The 20,845-nt window shown below is 37.0% G+C and overlaps 1 protein-coding gene across 4 annotated transcripts in view; it reads left to right on the forward strand.

The window, feature by feature from the left end:
* The first annotated feature begins 19,220 nt into the window (after nt 1–19,220).
* The window catches only part of ADRA1A (adrenoceptor alpha 1A), a 96,936-nt gene continuing 95,311 nt past the window's right edge, over nt 19,221–20,845 (forward strand). For 2 of the 4 annotated variants that reach the window (XM_057549244.1, XM_057549242.1), the window contains exon 1: nt 19,221–19,694. The gene's annotated coding sequence lies outside the window, so the exon portion shown is untranslated. Of the gene's footprint in view, nt 19,771–20,403; nt 20,558–20,845 lie in introns of those variants that run through there. The other 2 variants (XM_007192750.3, XM_057549243.1) reach the window with 2 other exon arrangements.

Consider the following 20,845-nt stretch of genomic DNA (forward strand, 5'->3'; position numbering starts at 1 on the left):
TAATTCTGTGAGCACCGGTCAGCAACATCCAGGGACTTGAGGCCAGTTTAGATTGAAGCAAATGTTCCTTTTGGAATCTCTGAGTACAGAGGGGAAAAAAATTGCCATGGGTAGGTTTCGTTTTGGTGATTCTCTTGCTCCAGTGTAAAGTAGAAGCTGTGACATCTGAAAGGGAGTAAGCAAAACTGGGAAGTGAAAAAGCAGAGCCAGTCTGCAATGGCAGCAGATAAAGCTTATATTTGCATGTGATTCAAAACACTAAGAACAGAGCCTGCCCAAGTAGCTGTCATGTAACAAATGTATCCATGAGTCAATGCCTCAGCCATTCCCTCTGCCAAACCCTCTTACTTTCCCAAACTCGCTTTGATTGCTAGATGTGAATTACCACTGGTTTCCTTATAACTTTCTCAGGTTGACACAGCAAACAGATTTGGTTGCTGCCAGCGCCCATCTGAGTTGCCATTTGGCAGTGGTGGGATTCCTGGTTCAATACTTAACTGGAGGCTTAAGTGGTTTTTGGTGTTGGTGCTACTTGCCATTTTATTTGTAGAACTTTCTTAGGTGGAAGGACAAAAAGCCTTTCTGGTATACAGTACGTTCCTAGTAAATGTTTGCAGAATTTCCTGGACCTCCACTTCCTAGTCATTGATATAAGGCTATCTCTAAAATTCATTTTAGCAGTAAAAAGCTATGGGTGTTGTCAAGATCCAGGCATATTTGATATTAAAAATGCATTTATCTGTTTCATTGAATTTCTCTTTAATACTTATTATAACGTGTTAATGCAGTTATTTACATGTCCTGTCCATGAAGCCCCGAGGGCAGGTATAGCTGTTATTCATCTTCATACTCCTGGCTTCGGGCACAGTGCCTTTCCATACTAGGTATTCAATAAAAGTCTGTGGAAAAGCCATCTTTAGAAACTACACCTCTCAATTATGAGTCCCATGTCAAATATTTTAAATGATATATAAAAGGGGGAGGGATAAATTGGGAGATTGGGATTGACATATACACACTACTATACATATAAGATAGATAACAAATAAGGATGTACTGTATAGCACAGGGAACTCTACTCAATACTCTGTAATGACCTATATGGGAAAAGTATCCAAAAAAGAGTGGATATATGTATATGTATAACTGATTCACTTTGCTGTGCAGCAGACACTAAAACAACATTGTAAATCAACTAGACTCCAATAAAAATTTTAAAATAAAAAAAAAATTCAAATAGAAGGAAACCTTTTCAACCTCTTTATCCCCCCCCCCCACCCAGTATGAGAATGGGAAAACTACCCTGTTTTTGTGCTCATAATTGGAAAATACTCCTTAGGCTACCACCTTCATGTAGGGTTCTAAGCCAGATGTTCCAGAATATCATTGGATAGTTTGAAATATAGAATGACTCTAAAATTGCTCCTATCCTCACCAAAGGTGGACAGCCAGCCTGCCCTTGAGGCAAAAGCCTAGGGGAAAGCCAGGCCCTTTTCCACTGGGGACCAGTTCCTTATCTTCAGAAGTCACACAGGTCAGTTCCTAGAGACTTTCTGGGAGGTACAGGCCAGAGGTGCCCTGAAAACTCCTAAGACTATCCTCCTCCCAAACTCTTCAGGCTAGAGGAGCATCTGCCAGAGAAGCAGGTGGCTTCAGGCAGGCCTAATACCAACCATGCCATAAAACAGGGATCAGCAAAATTTCTCTGCAAACGATCAAATTTTAAGTATTCTAGGCTTTGCAGGTCACATACATATCAGTTGCATATTCTTCTCTGTATGCTTGTTTTCACAACCTTAAAAATATAAAAACATTCTTAGCTGGAGGACATCTACAAAAAATAATTTAAGGAGCCAGATGTGGCTCATGGGTCATAGTTCACCAACCCTGCAAAACGCCAAATGGATGTGCTGGATGTTAGCATTATTCTTTCACTTTGTTGATACCTCCAAACCAACAACAAGTTCATTTTATTTTGGACCTTTTCTTATTTAAATGTGTTAAGGATTTAGGTTCTGAAAACCTAGGTTTCTATCTCTAAGACACTGTGTGATTGGGCCAGATCATATGACTTCTTAAGCTTCAGTTTACCTCATCTTAAAAATATGAGTAATAAATGAGTATCTTATAGGGCCGTTCAAATACCCCAGTGACAAACCGTACGTCTTTGTAAACTATAAACTTTATTTAAATTTTAGCTATTATTACTCTTAATGTTATTGAACTCTTAGGAAATAGAATCACTCTGATGACATTATGGTTTAGTTTGTATATATATAGTTCCAATGATAGAGTGTGGGAAAAATCCCAAAGAAATATTTGGTTTGAATCATAAATTATTCGAAAGCTTCGAACTTTTCTTAGAAGCTGTTATTTGGTTTATGTGGGAAATTACTTGCATGGAAAAGAAATTGTGGTTTTTTAACCTTCCACACTCAAAGTAGAAAAACCACAAAAGAAAAAATATATATTTTTCCAAAAACTATTTGTAGAGATTTGTTTTCAAATGCCAAAGCTTCTATCCTCCTGAAGTTAAAATGAGTAAAGACTCATTTCTTTAGAAAAAGAGAAATTCAAAATTTTGCTGCAAGTTAATATAATACATTTGGTAAGGAGAAAAAGCACATTCAAGTAAATGCTGTTGGCTGATTGTGACCACAATGCTACCTTGTCTAATACATTCAGGAATTGAAGAGCTTTTAAATGTCACCAAACTTGGCAACAAACAAAACAAAAAATGAAATTATATTCCACCCGTGAGCCTCTTAAGGTATTTCTCCCTCCTCAAAAGTTATTGAAGAACATCAACAAATTGTGGTAAATGTTGATAGCAAATAGTGTGTCCATTTCCAAAATGTGTACAATAAATTATCTCTAATGCCTCAGTCTTTCCTTTTAACCCTTAGCATTTGACATCAGATGATGCTTTTTTTAAAAAGCCTGAAATTTTTAATATTTTATTCTCCCAGCTCTTTATTTTCCCCTGGCTCCTCTTCCTTACTGCACCCTGAAAACATGAGTATTTGCCAACATTTTATGATTGACGCAATTGTCTCCTCAGCTCCATCCTCCAGAAAACAAAATCACTCATACTTATAAATAGTTGTCTAATGCACCTATTCCCGTTAGATTTTAAGCTCCATGAGAACAGGAACTTTGTTTTCCTTCCTGCTAAATCCCCATGTAAGAAAAAAGGAAGGTGGCTCACAGTAACAACACCCAGTGTTTTAATCACCACTATTACCCAGCATTCTCTGTAGAACTGTATTCTGCCGCATAGCTCACTAGCAACCTCAAACTCATCATATTCAAGCCACACTTATCACACTTATCAGCCACCTCATAAATCTTCTCCTCCTGACTTCCTTCATAAATGTCACCAGCTATTTTCTCAGTCACTTAGAGGTATTTCCTTTTATCAAACAGCAGTTTAATTTCCAAGTTATTGTCAATTCCGTCTTTTGAAGGGGGGGAGCTTCTAATATGGGTAGGGAGACCAAATAGTGCCACATATACACTAGGACAATGTTGAGAGTAGAAAGAAGTGCTAACTAGTTGGACCGTCAGGATGACAGCATAAACATCGGCTGTCCTGAGAAAATGAAGTGTGTGATCACCTTAGCTATGGACGAAGAACTATACTAGAAATCATACATAATACAAAGGTGTATACAATACAAATAGTTCCCGCCTCACAGAATATAAGCCTTATTACAGGAGATAAACACAAGTAACTCTGAAATTAAGTACAAAGTGATAACTACCAAAATTCTGGACGTTTAAGAGCAAGATTAATTTTGGCTGGGTTTATTAGGGCAAGGGTCATAGAAGATGTAACTTTTGAGTTTTGAAATACAGAGCTGATTTGCACATGTAGATATGGCAGCAAATAAGGCTGAATGAACACTGAGAACAAAACTTTGTGATTGGCAAGTAATTCAACACAGCTGGTGAGAAAAGGGCAAGAGTGAGAATTAGGGCAGGGAAAACATATTGTAGATTTCTAGTCAAACTGGCACTGTGAGTTTCAGCTTTTATTTGCCCTTCCTCTTCCCCACTCGTATAAACAGCAACAATATACAAAACATTAAACATTTTAAAAGGCTAAAAATATAAAGCCATACTCTAAGAGAGATATCTTTATGGATCTAAAAAACAGATATGGTCAAAGTAGTAAGTAAGCTTTAAACAGGTTTGTTGAACCCAGATTTTAGAGACAGAGAAAGGCAAAGCTTTTATTACTCTAAAGAATAAGGAACAAAATGCACCAGAGCCAAGTTTACCACTTGAGATTTTTTTGTTTTGTTTTGTTGTTTGTGTGTGTTTGTTTTTTATGGGGATTTTTTCAGAAATTAGCAAGGGATTCCAAAGTCTATATGGAAGTGTGAAGGGGCCAAATGTAGTTAACACAATAATGAAAGACAAGATTAGAGAACTTTCACTATCAAAGTTACTAGAAAGATGCAGGAATTAACCAGTTTGATATAGTGCAATGATAAACAAATAGACCAGTAAAACAGAATAAGACCAGATGCTAGCCTTACATACTCAATTTATTTAAGACCAAAATGACACTACAGAGTAGTAGAGAAAGGATGATCTTTTCAATGAATGATTCTGGGACATTGAAAATTAAAAAAATAATTTGGGTCACATGAAAAATAATTCACCTTGATCACCAAACACAAAACCTATTCCAGGTGGATTAAAGATCCAAATTTGAAAGGCAGATAATATAGCTTCAAAAGATAAGATGAGATAATATTTCCACAGCCTTGGGGTATAAAATGTATGAAACATAAAGGAAAAGATGGATACATCTGTTACATTAAAAAAGAAACTTCTGTCCATCAAATGACAGCATTAAGAAAGTAAAAAGACAAGTCATACCTCAGGAGAAGCGATCTGCAATACATATAACTGCTGAAACACAGGTATTCAGAATATATAAAGAACTCCCACAAATCAATAAGGAAAATACAACCCATTAGAAAACTGGATGAGACTTCCAAAATTAGGATATTCCAAATAATTAAAAAGCATTTTTAAAGATGTTCAACCTCATTATGCACTAATTAAATGCAAGTTAAACTTGCTGTGAGAGACAATACACATCCACTAGAACGACTAAAATGATAAAGATATTTGAGGAGGTGAAGGAACTAGAATTCTCATATTCTGACCTATGAGAATAAATTAGTATGAGCTACTTTTGAAAATCATTTGGCATTTATCCACTAAAGCTTAATATACATGTATGCTAAGATTCAGCAATTTCACTCCTAGGTATATACAACAAAATGTGTACATAGGTGTGCCAAGAGACTTATGCAAAAAAGTTGACAGTAACTTTTTCGTTACAGTAATCCTTACATCCATAAACAGTAGAACTGATAAATAATTTGTAGCATATTCATACAAGGGATTATTCTAGAGATGTGCTAGATATGGTAGCCACTAGCCACATGTGGCTATTTAAATTTAATTATTTAAAATTAAATAAAATTTTAAAATTCGACTACTCAGTCACACTAACCACATTTCAAGTGTTCAGTAGCCATGTGTGGCTAGTGGCTACCAAATTGGACAGCACAGAATATTAAAAAGTTTCTATCATTACAGAGGCTTAATGGAGAGCAAAATATATATAATATATCCATATATTATATATATATGCTTGGGACTCCAATCATATAAATATTAAAAAAAATAGGGAAAGTAACCTCTGGTCTTAGAAGTTAGTATAGTTGTTAACTTTGGGAAGGATGGAGATAATACTAATTGGGAGTGAGCATGAAAGGTCCTACTGGGATTCTAGTAAGAATGTATTTCTTAATCAGGATGTTTACTTTGTGAATATCTAGCTAGCTGTACACTAACGATTCTACTGGGTTTTTTTCACATGTTATCCCTCAATAAAAATTTTATTTAAAAAATAAAACCTCATAAGAAAAGAAAATCAGATAACTCAATAGAAATTTCAGAAAGAGACCTGAACAAACACTGCACAAAAAAGACAGTCGACCAATAAACATATGAAAAGTTTCTCAAATTCATTAGTAATCAGGAAAACGCAAACTAAAGCCACAATAAGCTATTTCTACATACACACCAAAATGGTTAAAATTAAGAAGACTGACAACAGAGACTCTTGCACCTCTGTTAGGAGTGTAACTGGTACAAGTACTATGGAAAAGTATGTGTCAATACCTACTAAAGTAGAACTTCTAGAATTTACACTTTGCCCTATGATCCCGTGATTCCATTTCTAGGAAATATACCCAATGGAAATTCTGGCCCATGTGCACCAAGAATCTTTACACAAAGTTCATAACAACATCATCCATAATAGCTAAACAGTGGACAAAGAAAGGATAAATAAATATTGGCTTATTTATATACTGACATACTATAAAACAGCATCAATAAATGATCTACATGATTTATACGAAAAGCATGATTGAATCCCACAAACGTAATCTTGAACTAAAGAAGCTAGATATGATTGAATATGTACTGTATGATCTACATAAAATTCAAAAATAGACATAAGTATAAAGTTAGACATCAAGATAGTGGTTACCTTTAGGGAAGAAGATAATTGCCTATGAAAGAGGCTTCTAGGGAATTGACACTGTTTTTGTTTAAAACCTGGGTCACTGTGATAATCCATCAAGTTGCACATTTACAATTGGTGCATTTTTCTGCATATGTGTTTTATTTCAATTTTAAAAGTTTAAACAAAGAATAATAGATAAGAATTGTCCAGAAATGATTACATGAATCTTCACTTTGAAAAGACACAATAGTACCCAACAGAATAGAAACAAATTCACATTTTTATGAAATGGCAGAATATAAAAGGTAAAAATAAAAACTACTAGAGAGATAAAAGATTACAAACAAATGCCAATTAAACTGATAGCAAAATTATCAGCAGCAAAACTGAATAACAGCATAAAAAGGATTAATCTTCTAAATACTAAAGAGAAAATAAATGTTGACTTAGAATTTTATCACCAATGAAACTATCTTTCAAGAGTAAATATGACATAAAAATATATAGTTTTATATACACAGATATACACACATGAAGAAAGTTTTATATCATTATAAAACTTCTGTGAAAGAGCTATTAGAGATTATATTTTAACAAGAATTTAAAAATCTATAGAAGAGGGACTTCTTTGGTGGCACAGTGGTTAAGAATCTGTCTGCCAATGCAGGGGACACGGGTTCAAGCCCAGGTCTGGGAAGATCTCACATGCCACAGAGCAACTAAGTCTGTGAGCCACAACTACTGAGCCCATGTGCCACAACTACTGAAGCCCGCATGCCTAGAGCCCATCTCTGCAACAAGAGAAGCCACCGCAAAAAGAAGCCCACGCACCGCAACGAAGACCACAGTGCAGCCAAAAATAAATAAATAAAATAAATAAAATTTTAAAAAATCTATAGAAGAGATTTTTGTCTCCTTTGATCATTGATATTTTTCAACTGCCTAAAATAATGCGTGGTACAGAGGAAATTCTCGATAAATATTTACTGAATGAGGAAGAAAAGTGAACAGGAAAAAAAATAGATAACGATGAACAAAGTGAGGAAAAAATAGGAAATATGCTGGTAAGTTCAATTATAATATTGTTAATTTTTATTTGTAAAAGGTGGAATTAAATTCTAATTGGCAAGAATGCAGAATTGGGAAGTGTAGTTCCATGGGTAATTAAAGCATGGAAAATGGTTAGTTTTAGGAGAGGAAGAGAAACACAGCATAACTCTAGCTTTTGCTTGAAAAACATATATTTAATTACAAATAACAAAAATTTGATAGTAACTACTAACAGAATAGGAAAAAATATACCAAAAAAATTCAAAAAAAATTAAATGAAGGAAAGAATAAAGAATAACTTTATTAATGCAGTAGAAAGAGGGAAAACCGGGGAGGAAACAGAGAGAAGTGATGATAGTCAGAAAGCAAAATGATATGATGGAAATAAATCCAATTTTGAAAACAGATAAAATAATCCAAACAATCTATAATCATAATGCATGAGAACAGATGAAACTTACCTATTAAAATACAGAACTGTCAAATTATATTTAGAAAAAAAGTAAAGAATTATAGCATCTACACAGAAGTACCTGTACAGAATAGTCCAATAACAAAATGACTCAAAAAGCTGAAAATAAAGGTCTTGAAAAACGTAAACCAGAAATAAGCTGCCTAAAACAAACCTGGTGTTATAATATTAATATCAGACCAAATAAAATTTCAGGTAAAGATCCTTAATAGGAAAAACAAAGGAACATTACATTATGATGTGGCAGGGAATTTTTCTTGCTCTACCCCTCAATACTATGAATATTATGGAATGAATAATCATGAATTGGATGAACCTGGCTACAATATCAACATACACAGTGTAACAACTGTCAGAATTATAAGGAGACAATGTTATATCCATAATCATAGTGGAAAACATTAAGTCACTTACATCAGAAACTTTTAGACCAAGTAGACCTAAAATTAGTAAGGGTAAGTAGAATTTTCATAATAAAATTAATGTGTTTGGGATTCCTGTGCCCAAGAAATAAAGAATATACATGCTTTTCAAGCACATATGAAACCTTTCAAAACTGATCATATGCTGTTACAAAGTAAGTCTGAGGAATTTCAAAGATTCAGTATCATATAGATTTATTTTCCTAGGCATCATGTAATCAAATTGTGTATCAACATTAAAACAATAGCTTAAAATTTTGATACAAAGAAAAATCACACTCCTAATTAATTCACGGATAAGAAAAAAAAAAACGTATTGGAACGTGGGAAATGTTTCAAACTAGATGACTATGAAATCACTACATAACAAGTCAAACCTTGTGGGAGTGTTAAGTGGAATTGAGAGGTAAATTTCTTGCTGTAATGGTGATTGGTTTGAAAAGAAACTAATAAAATATCCAATTTGTGCATGTCCAATGTGACAGAAAAAATAACATCAGAATAAAACCAAATGAAGTAGAAAAAGAAAAAGGAAAGGAAAGAGCAGAAATTATCGAAACAGTAAGCACAGTAACATGTGTTATGATCCCAAAGCAATTAAATTTGAAATCAACAATATAAAGATAAGTTTCTTTAAAGAGACAAAACCAATACTAATGGAAACTAAAACCTTGATGTTTAAAAACTGAGTTAAAACTATGAAACTTTTAGAAACAAAAACCATAGGAAAGCATCTCTGGGCTAGGCAGAGTTCTCAGACTTGATGACAAAAACACAAGCTATGAAAGTGAAAATTGACATATCGGATTTTATCATTAAGAAGAATTTTTGCTTTTGTTAAAAAGTAAAGCTAAAAACTGAGAAAATTCGAAATGGATCAAAGACATAGACCTGAAACCATAAAACTCCTCCTAGAAGAAAACATAAGGAAGAAGTTCCTGGACATTGGTCTTGGCAATGATATTTTGGATATGACACCAAAAGCACAAAGCACAAAAATCAAAAAGTGGGATTACACCAAATTTAAATGCTTCTGTACTGCAAAAGAAACAGTCAACAAAATTAAAAGGCATCCTATGAAATGGGAGAAAAAAATTGCAAATCATGTATTGAATAAAGGGTTAATAATCAAAATTTATAAAGAATTCATACAACTCAATAACCAAAAAAAAAAAATCTGATTGTAAAATCAGCAGAAGAACTAAACAGGCATTTTTTTTTTCCAAAGAAAACATCCAAATGGACAATAAGTGCATGAAAAGATGCTCAACATCACTAATTACCAGGGAAATGCAAATTAAAACCACAGTGATATATCACTAACACACCTACCAGGATGGCTAAAATAAAAAAGAGAGTGACAATACTAGTATGGAGGTAGAAAAACTGGATCACTCATACATTGCAGCTGGTAATGTAAAATGGTACTGCCACTGTGGAAAAATAGCTTGGTGGTTTTTTATAAAACTAAACATATACTTACCATACAATCCAGCAATTGCACTCTTTGACATTTATCTGGGAAATGTGCAAACTTGTGTTCACATAAAAACCTGTACACAAATGTTGATAGCACCTTTATTTGTAATAGCCCAAAACTGAAAACAACGCATATGTCCTTCAAAAGGTGAATAGTTAAACTAATTGTGGTACATCTATACCTTGAAATACTGTTCAGCAATAAAGAGGAATGAACTATTGTTACATGCAACCACTTAGATGAATATTTAGGGTATTATGCTGAGACATAATAATCAACCCAAAAAGGTCACATACTGCATGATTCCTTTGATAATATTTTGAAATGACATATTTTAGAGATTAGTTATTGGCAGGGGAATGGGACAGGTGAGGTGGGAAAGGGAATCTGAGCAGCTATAAAAGGGCAACATGAGGGATCTTTGTGGGGTGAGGCTATTCTGTATCTTGACTCTGTCAGGGTCAACATCCTGATTGTAATATTGTGCTATGACTTTGCAAGACTTTATCAACATGGAAACTGGGTAAAGACTACATGGGATCTCTCTGTATTATTTCTTACAATGGCATGTGATCTACAACTATCTAAAAGTAAAAAGTTTAACTGAAAAAACTAATTAAAGAAAAATCCTGATGATATTAAAGTATATCTAGAACTTAATAAAAAAGTAAGGACATCAAACCTCTAGAATATAGCTAAAGTGACATTTAGAAATAAATTTATATTCTTAAATACATGTTAAAATATAAAGATTGAAATTAGTAATTCAACACCAAAAACTAAGATATTAATTGCAGTGTAAAACCAAAAGTGGTAGAAAGAAGGAAGGAAAGAATGAAGATAATGGCAGAAATTAATAGACTACAAATAAGCAAAACAACAAAAGAGATGACCAACAAAATCAAAACCAGTGTTTCAGAAAAAAACAAACAAACTAAAAAACACTAAAAATAGAACTACCATACAACCCAGCAATCCCACTACTGGGCAAATACCCTGAGAAAACCATAATTCAAAAGAAGTCATGTACCACAATGTTCATTGCAGCTCTATATACAATAGCCAGGACATGGAAGCAACCTAAGTATCCATCAATAGATGAATGGATAAAGAAGATGTGGCACATATATACAATGGAATATTACTCAGCCATAAAAAGAAACGAAGTTGAGGTATTTGTAGTGAGGTGGATGGACCTAGAGTCTGTCCTACAGAGTGAAGTAAGTCAGAAAGAGAAAAACAAATACCATATGCTAACACATATATATGGAATCTAAAAAAAAAAAAAGGGTTCTGAAGAACGTAGGGGCAGGACAGGAATAAAGACGCAGACATAGAGAGTGGACTTGAGGACACGGGGAGGGGGAAGGGTAAGCTGGGATGAAGTGAGAGAGTGGCATGGACATATATACTCTACCAAATGTAAAATAGATAGCTAGTGGGAAGCAGCCACATAGCACAGGGAGATCAGCTCGGTGTTTTGTGACCACCTAGGGGGGTGGGATAGGGAGGGTGGGAGGGAGATGCAAGAGGGAGGAGATATGGGGATATATGTATATGTATAGCTGATTCACTTTGTTATAAAGCACAAACTAACACACCATTGTAAAGCAATTATACTCCAATAAAGATGTAAAAAAAAAAAAAAAACTCTCCTGAAAGACTGATTATGAAATAGGACAGAAAGAGTATTTAAACAATATTAGGAATAAAAAGACATAAATAGACATAAAATAGAATAAATATTTTAAAAGTTGTATGGCAATATCATGAAAATGTGTATGTCAATAACAATAAAAAGTTAAATTAAAATATAACTTAAAAAAGTTAAAACCAGAGTAAACTATAAACTAGTAAAGATATAGAAATAGACAAAACTTTCCCCTCTAAAAAGATATTAAGTCAAGTGTTTTGTACCTGAATTAGCACAACCTTCAAATAACAGAAGTTCTAACTTATTTATACTGTCTCAGAGAACAGAAAAAGAGGGAGAACCAGGTATCATTTTCTGGGCGAGTACAATTATAATTTCAAAGCAGAATGAAGAAAACATAAGAAAAGGAAATCATAGTCCAATCTTACTGGTAAATATCACTAGAAAAAATTATAAATAAATTACAGAAAATGAAACAAAAAGTATATAAAAGAAAATACTATATTAAGACCAAGTAGTGTTTATACCAAGAGCAGAAAAAAAATATTCAATTTAAAAAAAATCAATCCATATAATTCACCATACTAATAAATTATAAGTGAAAAATCATATGATCATCTTAAGAGTCAGAAGAATTTAAAAATGTCTCTTAGCAAATTAGAAATATATGGGAACCAATTTAACAAATTATTAGCAAAAGATACATACACATCATACTAAACATTGCAGTCTAGAAGCATTCCCATTAAAGTAAGGATTAAGGCAAGAATGTCTATAATTATCCCTAAAATTCAACATTATACTGGGGCTATAATTAAATATAAAAGGACTAAGAATAGGTATAAACATTTGAAAGAAAGGCATAAAATTGTTGCTAAATATTGATAATTGTCTTTGTAGGAAATCCAAGATGATCCAGAAATTTTAAAAATCAATATTAATTTTTTGAAAAGAAAAAGAAATAGAAGAAATTCAGCAAATAAGATCAGTATACAAAAATTAATGCCATTCCCATATGTCAGCAAAATCTAATAGGGAAAAGACACTGTTTATAATAGGAACAATAAACATAAGATATCTAAAAATTACTAACCAAAGTCAGGCCAGATGCTTATGAAAAATTGTTTAAAAATTATTAAAGAATATATTTTGAGTAAAAGGAGAAATATACCAATGTAGCTGATGGGACTATCATAAATATGTTCATTCTCCACAGTCTAACTCTTGCAATTACAATTAAAATTCCAATAAGATTTTTGTTGAAAACCAGTGAACTCATTAAAATTCAAATGACATTTCTACCTTCTGGAAATGGTGGAGTATTTTTGTCATAGTTATCCCACACATAACAATTATAAATCCTGGATTATCTATATGTATGTGTGTGCATATGCACACTGTGTACACATCTGTGTGTGTGATACAGACATAGCCAGAAAGACACACACAGTTTATTCACACTGGTGGTAGTTATATTCCATACATACAGTCACTGCAAACACTGAATTAGTGAATATGGAACCATTGCTCCTACGGGAAATACAAGGTTAGGTTCCTGCAAGCCTCTGGTCACATCTTCACCAGCTGATCAATGTGAATCCACTAGAAAAAACTGTATATTATCTACAGTGACAGAATGATACAAATTTGTCTGACTTCTCAGAAACAATGAAGGTTAGACAGTAGAACATAACATACTCTGGAAAATAATTTTGGTGTGTTATACATTTTATAATACTTGCTTCCAATTAAAGTTATAATTTAGCCTTGCCCTTTTGTCCCTTTTATCATACTGAAAAGTATTGAATATTGATGTAAATTTGTCAGTTTTTCTAAAAAATTCTATTCTTTATGTTTTATTTAAAAATTCATGAGATGTTTTCCTTTAAATATCTGTGAATGGAAGAAATGACAACATATATCACAAAGGGCTGACATCCTTAATGTATGTGTTAATTTTGTCCTCCAGTAAGCAGACACCAAGACATAATTAATCATACAAAAGATATAAGGGGGAAATTCCTGTGAAGGCAAAAGGAAGAGCTGGAGAAGGAGAGCCTTCAGACCATGATCCAAGTCAGAATCCTATGAAGCAGAGAGGAAGAAAGGAATACTGGGAAAGAAAAGTGTCAGACAGTTGCACAGCTGGAAGAAAGTTTTGGCCAGCTGATGGGGAGCACTTGAGACAAAATCCCCCATTCAAGAAATCCCAGGTCTTGGGCTTCCCTCATGGCGCACAGTGGTTAAGAATCCACCTACCAATGCAGGGGACTTGGGTTCAAGCCCTGGTCTGGGAAGATCCCACATGCTGCGGAGCAACTAGACCCATGTGCCACAACTACTGAGCCCGTGTGCCACAACTACTGAAGCTCGTGTGCCTAGAGCCTGTGCTCCACAACAAGAGAAGCCACCACAATGAGAAACCCGCCCACCACAACGAAAGAGTAGCCCCAGCTCGCCGCAACTAGCGAAAAGCCTGCGCCCAGCAACTGAGACCCAATGCAGCCAAACAAGAATAAGATAAATAAAATAAAATAAATTAATTAAAAAGAAAAAATAAATCCCAGGTCTTGTAGTAACAGGCCTGCTTTAGAACTTCTGCTATGCTTAGCCATTGGTAGGGAGCAGCCTATAGGAAGTGTGGCGTGAGCACAGGGATGGATCCAGAAGGACAAAATGTGGCACTGTCAGTCAATTATGCAGCAGGAGATCTGATGGCACATTTGCATGGCTGCCATAATATATAAAGAGTACTTACAAACCAACAAGACAAAAGGGGGAAACACCAATATAAAAATGGCCAGTGGACATTATACCAAGTTACCCATCAGCCACTTAGAACCATTTTCCCCCTTCTATGCTCCTCTCTGCATTTCAATGGCTGGAAGAATCTCTGTCAACCAGATTTTGGGTTACAATGTACCAATAAGAGGAATTCCTGTAAAAGAGAAGCAGAAGCCATTGTGCACCATGTAACACTGTCATGTAGGAATGAAGGCTTCAGCCCACAGCACATGTGAGGATTTGCCAGAAGATTCTTTCTGGGTGTCCTGCACGTTATTTATGCTTCAGGCACCTGAACTCACCATTGTGATTTCCTGATATTCCTGTACTTACAGATTCCCTGAAAGCAAGTAGCAGCTCTCCCTGTTTTCCAGTCTTTCTTAACTGTCTTATGAGCCTCTAATTCCTTGTATTAAATCACTCCCTGCTTGAAACACCTACAGCAGTTTCTGACTAAATCCTGACTGATAGAAACATGGACAAGCAAATCAGAAAAGTAAAAATGAAAATGTCAAATCAGTGTATAAAAATACACTTATAATTACAGAATAAAAATTTTAATGAGATTTTTTTACTTGTTAAATTGGCTAAGGTTTATTTCATTTATATTTATTTATGTTCTTATCGATTTTATTATAAATACTCAAGGTTAACAAGAGGAAAAAAAAGGAGGTTTTGCCATACACTACTCTTAGGAGTTTACACTTTCCATTTGCATTTGTAAAACCTTCTTAGAAGGCAATATGTATTATAACCTTTTAAGTGTTCATAATTTTCGATTCTTTAATTTCACTTATAGAAGTTATTCTTAAGAAAAAATTAGAGTACAATGTTACATATGGGTATTTATCACAGTACAAGTTATAAATCAGACATCTGTTAAAAACATAAATATCCAAGTATTAATTATCCAAATATTTAAATTTATCATGACATATACACACAATGAAATTGCTATGCAACCATTATAAGTCATGTTTGGGCAGAAATTTAATAATATGGGGTTAATAATATTAAATGAAAAAACAAGATATATAACTGTAGGTACAGTATGATCGTAGTATTGTATATAATGTATATTTACACACATAATATTGTAAATACATGTATATAATATATTTCATATATATATATCTATGTATGTCATTTATACACGTGGGTTTAGAAAAAGGGAAAATATTCCAAATATTTAACAGTGTCTATTTCTCCAATGACAGAATTACAGATTCATTTTATTTTTATAGATTTCTGACTTTTAAAATGTGCTACTATGAGCATACATTTTATAATGAAATTCAGGTCAATAAGAATTTTAATGTGCCTGTAAGAACAGCTCAGCAGATGGAGAAATGAGATAAAGAATTTCTAAATTTGTTACAGATATTGATTTAGGTGTTTCAATTCCCTTTCTGTTGTTACTGGACAAAGGTATTGAAAGAATTTGATTGATATGCCTCAACTAATATTTGCTATGCAAAGAGCAGAGTTTTATTCTTTTAAAAGTATAATTGGCTACAGGCTGGCTTGACTCCACATTCCCACCATTACATACACTGTACGGATGGGACGCTGTGACTCCCATAACTTGAAGCAAGTTATTTTCTCAGGGCGACGAGAACAATCGGGATGAATGATGCCAAAGACAGAATCATTATCTCATGCTAGGCTTCCTTCAGCAGTGTCTGTGCACTGGGAGTCTTCTCAGTTCATTCAAGGGTTAGAACACAATGTTTGTTTGGAGAATCATGACTTGGATACCGCATCAGTATCATTCTGAGCAAAGATTTTCATTTCCCTCACACTTTTTTTTAAGCCTTAGGAGAATTCGTTGAAAAGCCAGGTCTTTTTGGTGGATACTAACATTAAGCCCTCTACCCTGTCAGTGGAATTATAAATTCCAGAAATCAGTTCCTAATTTCATTGTGTATTGTCTTGTAAGATAATGATTGACAGATTCTTTTTTTTTTCTTCAAAGCTTCCCACACTAGCTGACTTTCTCACTAGTCACTAACAGAGTCCTGCCAGTCTAAGGCGTCAGTGTATGTCGATTGCAAGCCCTTCTTCTCCAATGAGGTTGGTTCCCCCCGTGTCTGTGAACACACACACACACACATACACACACACACCCCACTCTAGTGTACAGCTGCTGTTCATCTGCTTACCTTACTTTTGTCTACCAATCCGAATCCTGCTTATCCTGCAAGCACTAAGTCAAGCAACATCATCCCATGAGGCTTCCCAGAACCTCCCCTGCAGGAGATTTCTCAAGTTCCAGCACATCAGAAGTCTACAGAGTAGCACCCTTAGGTCCAGGTAATAGGACCCGTGCCTTGGGTTTCGTGCTTTAGAAAGCCCAGCTTGGACTCCCTCTGGCTGTAGCCCTTTCCATGGAGCAAAAAGTCCACAGGAGTAAGGTAATATCCCAGCCTGGAGCCTGTACCCTCCCTTCTAGATCATGCTCTGGGATCTAGCATCTCCTGCCCCAAATGGCCACACAACCACTTTCAAGGACTTTAGGCCTTTTTTCTGGGTCTACCCTCTCAAGGGAAGACCATATCACAGGTGTGTGCACCCTGAAGCCCATGGCCAAGAGGCAGCTGTTTGGGTGTACAGGCTGAAGTGTTCACACATATCTGCATGGCCCTTCAAGATGTGGGACAAGAAGGGATGGGAAGAAAAGGAGGAGTAGACAGGAGTCATAGCCAGCTCTCCCACTCTGCTGTGTAGGGTCACTCTGGTTACATCAGTGGACCGGGGCATAGTTTGCAGGGCATTTCAAACACCTCTCCAGCTGAATACTTTGTGCTCTTGTTAAATGTGGAATTTGGACCACTCAGGGTTAGAAGTATGTTTCACTTTAAAGTAGCACACAAAGTAAGCAGAAAGGGAAAGGGTTAATAAGATTAATAACAAGAGAGTTGATAAGCTTCATGAGATATAATCTCACTCAGTCCAAATAACCCTGGGGTTGGGGGTTATTGTCTCCCTTTAAAAATTAGGAAACCAAGGCTCAGAAAAGCTGAGTTCCACCCTGGTTTCATAGGAGGGCAGGAACAGATCTTTACCACTCCACAGCCTACTCTTTCTTCACTCCAACTTCCCATGGGTCTATCTCAACATCTTCTGGGACACCCACATCAACCATTCTTTATGAAGATGAATAGTTTCCTGTTTGCAGGTCTGTGATTAGCCATGGAAAAATTGGTTCTGAGAGCTAGTTTAGCCAAGATTGATGTTCACCGGCTTGGAAGTGGATTTGAAAGACCTACCTGGTAGCATACAGAGGCCAAGGTGGAAATAAAGCGCTGCTCTTCTCCGTCTGGGCACTAGCTAATTGGTTGAGGGGGTGAGATTGTGAGTATGCTTGTTTGTTGGAGGTGGGGTCCTGGGAGTTCCAAAAGCCTTTGTACATTTTGACCCTGCAGAGTTGAGCAATTTTCAGTCACTCTTCTTGATAACACTACTTCCCTTATTTGCCACCGAACAGATCTTACTAGAAAGCTTGCATTCACGGTGTCAGGTTAATGAATACGAAACTAAACAATAATATCGTCCTCTGGTGGATGGGATTTCTGAAGAACAGACATTGTATACATATTTGATGATAAGATGTAGGGGTCTCAGGGAACTGTAGTAAAGCCTCTTCCATGGAGGGGACGGCATCTCAGAGAGCAAGTGACTTAGTAATTAGAGGGAACCCAGATTTCCTGTCTCCTCACCCCATATGCTTTTCCTACAACATAAAATTCACCCCCCCTATAGATGTGGCGGGTGGGATGGCATTGTTTACAGGAAAGAGGTCATCTGAATTTTAGGTCTTTGATGAAGCAGGGCTCCCTGATCCTCCTGAGGGCATTCCTCTGAGGCATTTGGAGGTATACTGCTATAAAAAAGTCTCCCAAACATCTCCCTTGGAAAAGGTAACAATGTTAATAAACTTTTGTTCGGGTGAGGGAATTCAAGTAGTTATTTCCTGTACTGAAAGTTATCTCTTTATTACTAGGTTTAAGAGAACCTACTAACTACTTTATGAAGTGTGTTTTGTCTGAATCAATAAAGAAGAAAGAAGGGGACTTAGGAGGTGGGAATCAGAATGGAGAAAATTCTGGTGTTTTCCCAATATTCTAAAACACAGGTGGTTTTCTTCAATTTAAAGCTAAACAGAACATGGAATTTACCAGAAAAAAAAGAAAGTAAATAAGACTGGTGACGTCAACTTTTCATACTCCAACTATTCATGCATTAAAGAGAAGTAACACTCTTTTAAAGGGTACATTTTCTTACGGAAACTGGAAAATAATTAATAGCACTTTAATAACACTAAGCCACGTAAGAAACTGCAGTGCGACCATCATACTTTCTAAGTCCACTTGTCTGAAGAAATGAGAGATGGATCGTATTTCAGAAGGTTTAGATATGCTTACTTTATTTTCCTAGAATTATAATTTTATTGTAATCAGATTTATTGAATTTTATCTGATTTTACATTCATCTGAAAACATCTGCAAATAATATAATTTACCTGCATATTTCGCATAACAATATGCTTCTTTTTGATTTCAACAGAACCTAAGTGTTCACTGAATCAAGCTGTTCAAAAGTAACTTTACTGGGCATTTCTTTGAACACATCATACATACAGTAACATGTGTCTGGCAAGTGTCTATTTTTCTTTACTTTTAAAATCAGATCATTTACAAGAGTTATTTACTACAAACAGAAAATCCCTTCTACCCGCTCCCCCCACCCCCACGCCACACACACACACACACACACACTTTCTTAAAGTGAGGCGAGAACCCAATTCACCCAAGGCAAGAGAAAAAAAAATACTGCTGCGCGCACGGTTCCTGTTACCTCAGAGTAATACGGTAACAGCAGGAGATTACGGTACTAGCTGGGGCTACTGACTGTGTTACGTCAGCGAGAGCTGCAAAGTTCCTTGCCATTCTTTGCTGATGTTGGGGAGCTGAATATTAAAAGGGTGAAGGTGGAGTTATTGCCTAGCTGTATTTGGTTGTTTGTTTGGTTTTTTTTTTCTATTTTCTCTCTTTATTTTTAAAATCTCCAGGTAAAACGTCTGTTAGACAGGAGCTTAAAGACGTCTGTGGTAGAGAAAGGGGTGAGTCAGCGGGTGCAAAAGGACTAGGAATTGGTTCGTCGGAAACGGTCCCCTCTCCCCCGAGGGAGGAGGCGGCAGGGCTGCTCCTGGGACCGAAAGCCCGTCCAGTCCCCGCCACGCGCGCGCGAGTGGCTCTGCGTCCGCGCTCCAGGTGAGTGCGCTGCAGCGCCGGGCGCCGGCGTCCAGCAGGGCCGGGTGGATGAGAGAAAACCTCCCTGGGCCTCAGGGTGAGACCCAACTCCCGCTTTCCCCAAGCTCCTCCCGCTTCTTTCACCCTTACCCTTACCCCACTTCGTTTCCCTTATATATTCTGGGAAGTTATTTCCTCGTTAACAAGTGTGTTTTTTAACCCCGTATTTACCGCTCCGAAGTGGGGGAAACGGGTTTCTGCAGTTGCTTGCTTTTTGTACCGCCTGTGAGCTCTAGAACTTGTGATGTTCACAGCAGCCTTTGCCCGGGAATCCCGCCTCAAGGCCCAGCCGCAGAGTCCTTACAAGGCAAGGTGTGTCCCCACTCCCCGCATTCCTGCCTGAGTCCCTGCGGTCGGCCCGCAGCTGTGGAAACCTAGCTCTCTTACGCAGAGCGTGGTCCCCAGCTCGGAAAATACGAGGCGTCCCCTGTCCGCGGGCGCGCGGACTTGATTTTTACGCCTACTGTACAAAATCCGCAGTGACTGCCGCCTGCACAGCCCTTTAGACAGAGTGACGCTCCCCGCTCCCACTCTTCCTCTTGGACCCCCGGAGCCCGCCTGGGTGTGGCTTGAGGCTCGAGTCCTCCGGGACCGCTGATCCTCTGGCTAGGAAAGGAATCCTGGACCGATCTAGGTCGCGTTCAGCCCTCGTTGGGTCGCGAGGGCTTTGCTCTGGACGCGGCTCTCAGGCCGGCTTGGCTGGTCGACAGACCGACGCTCTCCGCACACTCAAGTGTGAATTCCTCGGGCGTGAGCGTGCGCGTGGCACTGGCCCTGCGGTCCCCGGGTCGCAGCGGCTCCCTCTCCCAGGCCGCCTCCTCCAGGTGACTGCGAAGCAACCTGTTCTAGTGGCAACCGGGTAGATCCTCCGGGTTTCCACCGGCTTGGCTCGGCGCTGCATGCCTGTCAGCCGCAATCGCGCTTCTCGGGCTCTGGGATTTTAATTTCACTGCACGGCTGCTAGCAGTCCGGCTGCCGGGCGCTGCAGCTTGGCGGGTGTGTGCTTCGGTTCTTGAACCCCGCGAGAGGCTGCGCGGCGGAGCGCGCCAGGGCAGATTCCCAGCGGCGGGGCACGGCTCGCGGTCCCCTCCCGCGCGCTCGTCTGCTGCCGG

This window comes from Balaenoptera acutorostrata, chromosome 6 (genome assembly GCF_949987535.1).
Source record: "Balaenoptera acutorostrata chromosome 6, mBalAcu1.1, whole genome shotgun sequence".
In the NCBI taxonomy this organism is placed as follows: domain Eukaryota; kingdom Metazoa; phylum Chordata; class Mammalia; order Artiodactyla; family Balaenopteridae; genus Balaenoptera; species Balaenoptera acutorostrata.